The sequence below is a fragment of the Poecilia mexicana genome, unplaced genomic scaffold (genome assembly GCF_051168715.1).
Source record: "Poecilia mexicana isolate PSO_F unplaced genomic scaffold, ASM5116871v1 scaffold_2, whole genome shotgun sequence".
Taxonomy (NCBI): Eukaryota; Metazoa; Chordata; class Actinopteri; order Cyprinodontiformes; family Poeciliidae; genus Poecilia; species Poecilia mexicana.
The window spans coordinates 35889046-35900297 of NW_028263371.1; the positions used below are offsets into that span (position 1 = coordinate 35889046).

Genomic DNA, 11252 nt, shown 5'->3' on the forward strand with positions numbered 1-11252 from the left:
TTTTTTTTTTTTTGTAGTTTTTTACGCCACAGAAGTTTCTTGAAACTGTTTTGCAGAATAAGCCAATAAAACTGACTACAACATTTTGTATGAAAATCTAAATAAATCAATGTTAAAACTGTTATTATATTAACTTAGCAGTGGTGAGATTAATTCTTGCTTTTCATTTAAGCAAGAGCAATTAGCTCATGTTCTACAGAGTGGTTATAGAGTCAGTAAAATTTCAGTGTAAATTTATACTATGGTATAAGTCATTATACTACGAGAATTTCATACCCGCTCACGCGGGTATGCTTACTTACAAATCAGTAAACACAGACTGTTTTAATTTGACAACAATCTCTACTTGGCTTTTTACAACTTTGTGATGAAGTTGTGTCCTTATAACTGTCCAACTATTAAGAGTTTTTATCCAACAAGGCCTGATCGGTATTTTCACCAACCATTTGGTGACAATACGAGGACATACTGCTGCTCAACTTTGGAAACAAAACATCTGGCTATGGTTATCTAAACTGAGGGGAGAAAATTAGAAAAAATGATCTTTGTGTTTTTGTTTCTCATTTGGGGAGGCGCTATGTTGCATGAATCACATCTTTTCCAATCTAATCTTAACCAAACCACAAATACCCCGAAAGATTTCCCACATTTTAATCTGAATTCAGACACAGAGGGTATCAACAACGCAGCCTTGACGGCATAAGTGAAGCTCTCAGACCAGCATTAATGGGCGTCTGATGGTGACACCTGTGTGAGTTGGATTCTCTCAAGTGGACTGGTGGTTTTGGGCGCTGATGGGATTTTGTGTGCAGTGTCTGCACAGCAGGACGTTCCAACAAACACTAGATGCATTGTGGAGGGATGTATTAAGGTGTAATGAAACCCTACTGCAACATTTTGGTTAATCCAAAAGGCTAGCAACACTGAGCTAAACCTAAAGAACATAACCATGGTGCTGCTCAGGGTAGAAAGCAGCAAATAGAGAGCTTTATCAGACATTTATTCAAATGGTTTCAGAATATAAATATGAAAATATTGTTGGTTTCCCAAACTTTTCTATGTCATGACTCCTCAAACAGCTTTAGCATCCAGGCAGGGACCACCTTTGCTAACCCAAAGACAGTGCTACAAAACATAAAACATCAACGTTGAGAACGTTTTTTCTCACTCTTTTTCACTATTCAATTACATTCATTACATTACATTTGTCATGAATGCTGCGTCATACCTTCTAATTTTAGTCAGCTAGGAGTTCTTAAGGTTTCCATAGCAGAACTTTGATCTTTTTCTTGTCAGAGACTTTTCCATTACGTTTATTAAGCTGCTATGCTAGCTTGAGGAGCGAAGTAGCGTTATAAGCCTGACTGGCAGCCAATCGGTAAAATGTGCATGGGAAATAATGTTTTAACTATTTTAACTTATATTTTATAATAATGACTGAAAAACAAACTGGATTTTATGATATAAATAAAATCCATCCATTTCTTTACACCCTAGTGGGGTTGGGAGGGGTGCTGGTGCCTATCTCCAGCGAACGCTTCGGGCGAGAGGCTGAGTTGCCAGTCTGTAACAGGGCTATAAATAAAAAAGGAAAGAAAGAAAATAAAGTAGGACAGAAAAGAGGATGATTTAAGAGCTAGAATGAGGCAGATACTAAAAAATAATGCTGAGGTAGTTAAACGTTACCTTGAATTTGAGTGATTTCACTTAACTTGCATGCCTCAACTCATTTGTGTGCGTTTATGTAAATATTCTGTCCCGCGCAAGTTTGTATCATCTTGGATAAAGTCTTTTATGAGTAATTTCAAAATTCATGACTGAAAAAATTCAATCTGTTACAAGATCCGAATATAAAAACTGTCACTAAAAGCTAAAATATGATCCTCCCTCTTCCCGCTGTCCAGGTTGTTTTTCTGTTTAATAAGAGTTCATAAAAGTTATAACTCTGTCTAGTTAGGATTTTGGAGAAAACATACTTTGTCATAAATCTGCAACTGTATGTGCAACTGAAGTAGTGGTGAATAAAAGTGGACCTGTGGTGAAAATGCAGTTTTGTGTTTGATGACTGAAGTGGTTAAGCCATGAAGTCTGCAGGTCATTTTGTTGTTTGGGGAGATGTTTGGAACAGTCTGCATGGTAGTGAACAGCTGTGAGGTTATAACACACAATCTCTCCAAGCTATGAAAATAGTTTCTGTTGGGATGGTGAGAAACTTGAGACTTTGTTTTTTTCTCAAGGTGCAATTCAATTTATTTGGAAAAAAATGGTGGATGGAAAACATACAAAAGTTTTTTGGTGATCAAAAAAATCTCATCCTATGAATCATGTTCCCCAACTTTTAAAAAAAAAAGTAATTTATCCTTCACAGATTATCTGATAAAGGTTTTGTCACATAAATTAACACACCTTTAAAACAATACTTTGTTGAAGAATAGGGTTGCCACCTTTCAGAAATAAAAATAAGGGACACCACGGTGCCTGTTGTCCTACTCTCATGGGGTGGGATGGCCACTGCAGGGATAGATAATATTTTATGGCAATGTTTTTGTTTTTAAAAAGTGATCCATAGAGCAATCGTTTATGCATAGAGTCCTCCAAAATTGTACTCTAGTCAGAGTAGTATTTAAACAAGTTTAATTAAGCAAGTGTAAAATGTATTTGGTAAACTGCTCAAGTAATGAGTAACTGATCATAACACCTCATTTAATAATCAAAATGTGTCCTCAGACAGGGCTCGAAAAGCATTTGTGATGTGAACATTCTGGTATTGTAAAGAATATTACTAAAATATTTATACAAATAAGGAGTTAGGTTTGGAGGCTGGTTCTAGATTAAATTTACCACAAGGGCCAGGATAGTCAGTGATTTTTTCATGGCAACACTTAAAAAAAATGAAATAAAAAAAGAAAACAGCAATATTTCATCATTTGATATAATAATTGAGTCAAAGAGCCATTTTTGTCTCTAGAGATCTAGATTGCAGATTCCTGGCAGATGGAAAGCATGATCCTATACAGCAGCTAAAAGTGCAGCACTATAATTTTAAATTCATTGTTAAAGTAAAATTGTGAAGGTTACAAAAAATACCCCAGTTGGCCCCCATCTAGAACCGCCCCTGGGCTGTCTGACATTAATAATACATTAAATGACCACTGAACACTGAATTAATAAAAGATGTCAACATTTCTTAATAAAACAAACAGAAACCCCTAACAAATCTTTTTAAAGTAGGACATATTTATGTATTTACTGTTAATCTGTTAATGATTTGATCTTTCAATGGTCATTTATATTATTTTGGCTGATATTATTATACTACATTAAATAAGCAAATAATTAAACCAATATAGTCGACTAAAAGCACAATAAGAAACTTACTCATAGCAAAATGTTCAGTACCATATCAACCTCAGGAGATGATTAAGGAATGAAGAGACTCTGATGTCTGGTTCTTTTAGGTTCTAGCGGGTCTGCAGTTCCTCTCCTGATCCATTCTATCATACAACACACTGCGCCACGATGGACACATTTGTTTTAATTGCCTGTATTCATCCTCACTAACATGTTCAACCTGGGATTTGGGTCTTCCCTCTCACGTCTATATCTTTACGGGAAGTTTTACTTCTAAGGATGGTGGCGTATCGGGCTGAGGACATTTTAAAAAGACGCGGTTGATAGCAGCTCACCGTGGCTGTGTAGTGTCCGTCTAGGCAACCGTGACAACGGCGTCGGTCCGTAGCGTTCAGGGCGTCCTTTTTACATCCGGCTACCACAATTTAGTTGACCTTAATATTTCCTGTGTTTTATTTCGGTTGTTATTGTTACACATGGTGTTGATATGTGTGTGATCGGACATTTCTAGAAATACAGAACAAATCGCGTCCTGTATCGGTTCAATAGGGGACGCAACATTTAACAGCCAAATACGGGACTATTCTGTATTTTAAGGGATGGGTGGCAATCCTATTGAAGAACCTTTTGGATTTAGTTTCAGCATTCAGACTCCTTCAACAAACTGGATCGTAGTCGGACTGAAATTTTAAGGATTCTGAATGCTGTGGGTTGTTTTGGTTGACAAAACAATCTCATCCTATGACATAGACAGCCCACATCTTAAGCTTGATTTTATTATTTTTATGATTTATTGACATCAATTTAGACAAATTTCATTATTGAAAATTGGGATGTGATGAGATCTTGATGTATCGTAATATTAAAACATTGGAATGTGACAACCATCTGAAGAGCTCCAGCTAGTTGCAGTCAGCATGTGTTATCTGATGGAGATGTAAGAGAAGATGCCTCAACTGCTCTCAAATGATTTGTTTTGAGGCATTTTCGGTTTTCAGTAGAGCTGATAAAAGGCAACAGAGTGAAGAACGAGACATGAACAATAAGTAAACATAACTTCAGATGCTAGAGGCATAGCAACCAATGGTGGTGGTGTTGAGCGTTGAGCTACATCACAATCAGCACACGCTATGGTAACTGCTGACCATGCACAGTTGAAATACTGTCCTAAGGTTTGAAGTAAAAAAAAAAAAAAGAGGTTTTGTTGAGTGTATGCACTGTAAAAAGTCAGTAAATTTACGGTAAAAAACGGTAAAAGACCAACAGTTTTTGACCATCATATCCAAAAACATTTCATGACCGTAGAAATTACATAGAACTACCGTAAGTCGAAACTGCAAAGAAAGTCAGTAAATTTACGGTAGAAAATTGTGAAATACCAACAGTTACTGACCGTAATATCCAAAACATTTTGTTACTGTAGAAAATACATGGAATTACAGTAAGTTGACACTGCAAAAAAAATCCGTAAATCTATGGTAAAAAATGGTAAAATACCAACAGTTACTGACTGTAATATCCAAAGCATTAAACTACCATAGAAAATACGTGGAACTATCATAACTCAATAAACATATATCCTAAGTAATTTTGACAGTCATGAATGTAGAAAATACAGAAATATATTGTAAAAATATAAGTAATTCATAGAAAAATATTGTAATATTGCCAGCAGTATCTAAACTTAACAGTACTAATCAGCCAAAATTACAAATTTTGCTGATATTTATATCTACAATGTAAAACCGTAAATAAGACTGCAAAAGTAATTTTTACAAAGAACAGAATGCTGGTGTGATATTTTGGTTTCTTTTTTAATAATGCCTTTAATACACCAAACTGAAATCTCAACAGTTGTTGATCTGGCAACCCACCGATTGCAAAGCAAACTCCTACAGCCAACGCCACCATCATTTATGAGAGTATTTGATTAAATGATGCATTTGAGATTAATTTCATGCCGACCATAGATTTCATATACATTAAGAGAACTGTATGTTAGCCCCTCTTGCTTGGATGAAGCTAAAGTTGGTTTCCAATTGCTGCTTCCAATTTGGGAAATGGTTAAAGGGCAATTCCATCTAATTTTTCACTAACATCAGCATCTTTTCTTTACTCTAGCTAAACCACTATAACACCTAGACTCTTCAAATGTGGACTAGATTATTCTCAACTCATATCAGAATATTTAAAAGCAAGTGTGGGATTTGTGAAACCTTTATCTGATGTGTGAAACTTCAATAAAGAACAATTCTAGTGTTATCCAAAATCATAAAAGTTGTGAAGTCACCCTTCATTGAAGTTTCACAAATCCCACACTTGGTTTTAAATATTGTGCTATTAGTAGAGAAGAGTCTAGAGAGTTTTTCATTTTGTTATTTGTTAGTTGAGCATGGCTCAGGATACTGTGGTGTCCTGAACTCAACACAGTAAAGTCACAGTGTGCTAGCTAAGGCTGCTAACCAGCAGTTTCTGCTATTTTTGCAGAAATACCAACATCAGGATATGGTTTGCGACCCACAACACGATGCTGATGGAGGTCCTCCTACCCTACTGTTCATTCCTTAACCCCACTGAGGAACCTTTGTCAGCATGACGATGGAAATTAAAATGTAATGTAATTATGTAATTTCTACAGCACTATACAGTTTTCCATGAGGAGATTGTCCTATGGTTCATGTTCTACTTTTTTTTGTTCTCTGCATTTCTGTCTTTTTCTTTCTGAATCACCATGGCATGTAATAAATTACAGCAAAAGCGTAAATGTGAATTTTGTAGTCCCTTCCCATGACTAATCAATTTGACTGTCTTATCTGCACATAGAGAAACTATAACTTATTATTTTGAGTCACTGATATGTCAACTGACATAATTTTGAGAGCTGAACTAAGGATTTTTCAAGCAAACAAATGCTATTTTTGCTGTTTTTACAAATTGTTTTGAGAAATGCGCTTATTGTTTTGTAAATGCCAACAATGACTTGAGAAATGCACCAAAAGTGACTGAGAAAAACTAACATAGCATAAATTGTCTCAGGTGTATCTATTTGTTTGCCTGTATGAAAAGTGTACACATTTACAACTTTGTTTCTGCTAGCTTGCAGGAATTGTAACTTACATAAATTGTTGAAGACAACTTATTGGCCTTCATGAGACACAGATAAATGGTGAGTATCTATTTCATAAATTGCCTAAAACAGTTATATTTGTAACTTTTAAAGTCAATTTGTGTACTGAAAGTTGGACGTAAAATTGTTTAACATGTTACAAGGGTTCTCTCTGTTTGGGTACATACATTTGAAAAAAGAAGAAAAGGATTGCTGCTCCAAGACGGAGCTTTGTATAAACGGGTGGCGTGTTGCATGAGGAAGCATTGAAGCACTACCGAATGGTTGCCATGGAGATCCGAGGTTGTCGCAAAAATGTTTTCATGAGGAAATGACTCCTCATGAACATGGAATTATAACAAGATATAAAGCTCAAATCTAAACAATTGATGGTGATATACACACCAAATAAGGGCTGTTCACTTTAATTTATCAACCCCTTGTTTTTCAACCCTTTGTTTTTGAATTTTTGGGGATTTTTTCTGTTTGACTTTCTGCATTGAGTTGTTCTTCTTGTATCATCTATCTTGAATTACTGATCAAAAATTTACCATAAAGTTTTGGGGTTTTTTTTACAATAAAATGTCAATATATCATACAGTCTGACCATGTTTTTCACGTATGTAGATATTATGCCTCAGGCAGTATGACCGTATTTACTACGGCAAAACCACATTTAAATTTTTTATTTTGCCATATTTTAGGAAATACAGTATTTTACCGTATTTTAAAAATACGGTATTTTACCGTATTTCTAAAATACGGTAAAATACTGCAATTTCAAAATATGGTAAAAAACTGGCAGTCTTGGTTGTCAGAATTTTACTGTATTCTTAGAAAACGGTAAAATACTGCATTTTAAAAATATGGTAAAATACTGGCAGTTTTGGTTGCCAGTATTTTTACCGTATTTTTAAAATATGGTAAAATACTGCAATTTCAAAATACGGTAAAAAACTGGCAGTTTTGGTTGCCAGAATTTTACGGTATTATGAAAACACTGTAAAAAACTGGCAGTTTTGGTTGCCAGTATTTTACCGTATTTTGAAAACACGGTAAAAAACTGGCAGTTTTGGTTGCCAGAATTTTACCGTATTTTGAAAACACGGTAAAAAACTGGCAGTTTTGGTTGCCAGAATTTTACCGTATACAGACGGTAAAATTCTGGCAACCACAGCTACCAGTTTTTTACCGTAAATTGAGGCCGGTTTTTTTTACAGTGTGGCAAAAATCACCAAAAAAGCAGAATACAGTCTGTTGAGGCTTTCTTCAATGTAATTGTAAAATCTCATGTCGTTCTCCATTATATTTTTTATCTCATCTCAATTTGTTCTCTTTCCGCAGGTTTAGGCACTTTAAGAGTGTTTATCATGGTGAAAGCAATAATGCACTGCTTGTGAAAGTAAAACCATTGGGCCTCACCTTGACACTCACATAGCAACTCTTAGTGACACACTGCCGAACATGATATGTCAGAAAAATAAAAATATAATAATCACAATAAACAACTACACAGAGCCTGTCAGCTAGGAACCCACCACACTGCAACACGTACTGAGGCCCCACACCAGCTGGGTAGACTCACAGGTTTCCAGAACCCCAAATGCTGACCCAGTTTTAAAATTACAAAAATATACATTCAAATCTACATCTTGAGCACAATAACTGCACTAATAACAGTAGGTTTGCTCATCTATAAAATGAAAAGAAATAGTTTTTCCTAATCCCGTTATACAGCTTTTCATCTGCATCCGGTGGTTGTTCCGCTGACTGTTTGGACTTGCATGTAAGACTTAGTTTTACTGAACAGCAGCGTTTAATAAGAAGCTGGAAAGCTGGAGCTTATGTGATGCCAGAACTCAAACTGCAGACGACGGAATGCAACCACCTTCAGGCAGTCTGAGCCTCAGAAACGCACAGAACCTGTGACCATGCTTAAATGGATTCCTTCACTGATCTAAAAGGAAACCGAATAAACATCCTTCAAGTTCCCCCAAAATCAAATGTTTCGTCTTGATAATAGGGTTTTTCTAAGGGTGCGTTCACACTGCAGCCTGAAGTGACCCAATTCTGATTTTTTGGCAATTCCGATTTTTTTGCCGGGCCCGTTCACACTGCCATTAAATGCGACCTGTATGCGTTCTGCAGCATGAACGGGCAAACGACTTGAACGTGTCCCGCATGCCCACTAGAGAGCACAATAGCGTCAGCGTTCTCAGTGTTCTGCCAACTGCCATAAAAAGAAGAAGTGCTCAGTGTTTGCAGAAGTAAACATGGAGGTTAACGGTGGAGCATAGATTACATATTTGAAGTTGTTGTCCGACCGGAGCAACATATTAACAATTTAATCCTCATATAGTCCGTCATGTTTGTTGTTTTTCTTCCCACTAGGGTTACCGAGGAACCAGTTCCTATATATTTTAAGCCGGGGGAGGAAGTGGGAGGGAGGGAGACTTCGGCGGCAGCGTGTCGGTTGGACTGTGTTACCCAGAAAGCAGATGGGCACAATATCGCAACACCACCGTGAGTGAAACAATGACTGGGGCAGCCTACTATATAAAGTACTTGGGGACCATTTCTTTACTATTACACATCCACATTTATAGAATACAGAACAAATCACGTCACGTATCGGTTCAATACGGGACGCTACATTTAACAGCCAAATACGGGACGGTTACGTATTTTAAGGGACGGGTGGCAACCCTAGTCACATTCGAAAAAGAATCTGACCTGTGCTGTTCACACTTCCATGAAAAGATCGGATACAGGTTGCATTACGTCAAAAAAATCGTAATTGGGTCACTTCAGGCTGCAGTGTGAACGCACCCTAAGAATCAAGTTGATAGGCAGTTGTAAAAAGAAATTTAACTTTTCATTCACAATTCCAAATGGCACAAAAATATCTGCCACAAAACAAAACTGAGTATCATCAAAAGCACAAAGTTAACCCAGTGACAAATGGTGGTGGCAGCATGTAGAGAGGTTACATTTCTTGAGATAGAACATGGGATTTATGTAAGGACATTAACAGATTAAAGTCCGTGTTGACCCAAAACCTCTAGGTGTCTGGTAGAGAACTGAAAATAAAAAGGGATTTCATTTTTTTACAGATTCATGCTCTCTTCCAAAAAGGAAAGAGAGCGATGTAAAAGAATTGAGTTTAGAGCTCTGGAACAAATGTTCTTCACTTAGTCTCAGAAAAAAAACAAAAAAAGATGAAAGCATCTTAAGAAACACAATGTTGTTACTGAAGTAGAAGAAAAACTTATTTGTGAATCCTTAGAATCGAGTTGCTTGACAACTACAAGATCTCCAACAGTTAATGAAATATAAGAGTTTTTTTTGCCCTTAAATATGATATTTTTTGGCTTGGTGAAAACCTGAAAGAAATTTTCTTACAATCTTATGACCCAGAGCTTTCAGGTTTTATGTTCCATTAAAAAAACTGTCAAGAAACTAATAACACTGTACAGTCTGTGAAGCTCATTACAGTAAAGCATGTTCTTCTGCTGGAACCAAAATGAGTCAAAGAAATACTTCACTATACTAAGAGTGTAAAGCCCAAAGCCCCTGATGTTTTAACAGTTGAAGGGAAAAGAAGCAGAATTCAGGTTGGATTTTTTAAATTCCACAAATCCTGAAATATCATCTAAAAGCAAAAAGAATTTAGCTCACAACTTAAATTGTTTTCCTCCAGTCTGCCTTGAAAATTAAATTCCTCTTAACGCTGCTAAAAACCAGAAACCAGTCGACATTTTTCCAGCAGTGCTACTGACAGATGTGCGAAGCAAAAATCCCAAAATGTTAAGCCATTCCATAAACTTGTGCTGAATCCTGTCAAGATGCTGCACAGCACATTTATTTTAACAAGCACAATCCAGAGTTATTCTTCCCAGGTGGATCTCCTGGATTTTCATTCCTTTTTCTCTCTGCATGAAGAAATATGTCATATATGATATGCAAAAGCTTCCACAACAAAGTGTTTCCTCTTTAGTCAGCTGTGTGTTATTAAGCGTGTGATCTTTGATTTCAGAACTGCTTTTTAGTCATGAAAAATCTAAAAAGTAACTTTGTTTTCTAGGAATCAAACATCCAACTGAAAACATCTACAATGTACAATCCCATCCATGAGTGGAAGTGGTGACAGATGACCTACCTTTCACTGTGGCTGCAGCAGCGGAGTTGGAAGTATCGTAGAGCTCCGAGGAGTTTGCTTTCCAGCAGCTCGGGTGAAATCTTTGACTTTTATCTGGGTGGGTGGAGCAGAACACGCAGCGAGACGAGAAGCACTGGATCTGTACATGCAAGAGTAAAGGAAGGGGAAAACAAGAGGAAACCACCAGTGGAACATTATGTTTGCAGCAGTAGAGGCTGAGCAAAGGAGAGTGAGGAGGGGGGGGGATGGGGAAAAAAAGGGAAACCCAACCAGCTGAACCAACTATATATCACGATGAGGAGGAAGATATTCGTTTGACTTGGACCTCTGTGTGCATTCTTCACATGCAGAAAGATTTAAAGGCAGGGTTTGACTTTGGTTAGCCAGCGTTTGCTGAGGTCAAATTCAAGCTGGAAAGGGAGGCTTTTGTGGGTGTTACGATACATCCACAAGACTTCATAAAACTATCCCACTACCAGAAACACCTCAGCTGGGTCAAATTAAAAATTTTCTGAAAAAACATGAGACCACCAGGTACAGTTTAGATTATTCCTTGTTTTTAGCATCTATATGCTAATATAATATGTCTAGATACCAGGCTAGGTACCACAGACACCCATGAATAGAATCTTTGAG

The 11252-nt window shown here is 36.8% G+C and overlaps 1 protein-coding gene across 1 annotated transcript in view; it reads right to left on the reverse strand.

The window, feature by feature from the left end:
- Positions 1-10838, reverse strand: part of LOC106909478 (uncharacterized) — a 37649-nt gene extending 26811 nt beyond the window's left edge. Inside the window, exon 1 of the mRNA XM_088015342.1 lies at positions 10617-10838. The gene's annotated coding sequence lies outside the window, so the exon portion shown is untranslated. The remainder of the gene's footprint in view (positions 1-10616) is intronic.
- Positions 10839-11252: the final 414 nt, after the last annotated feature.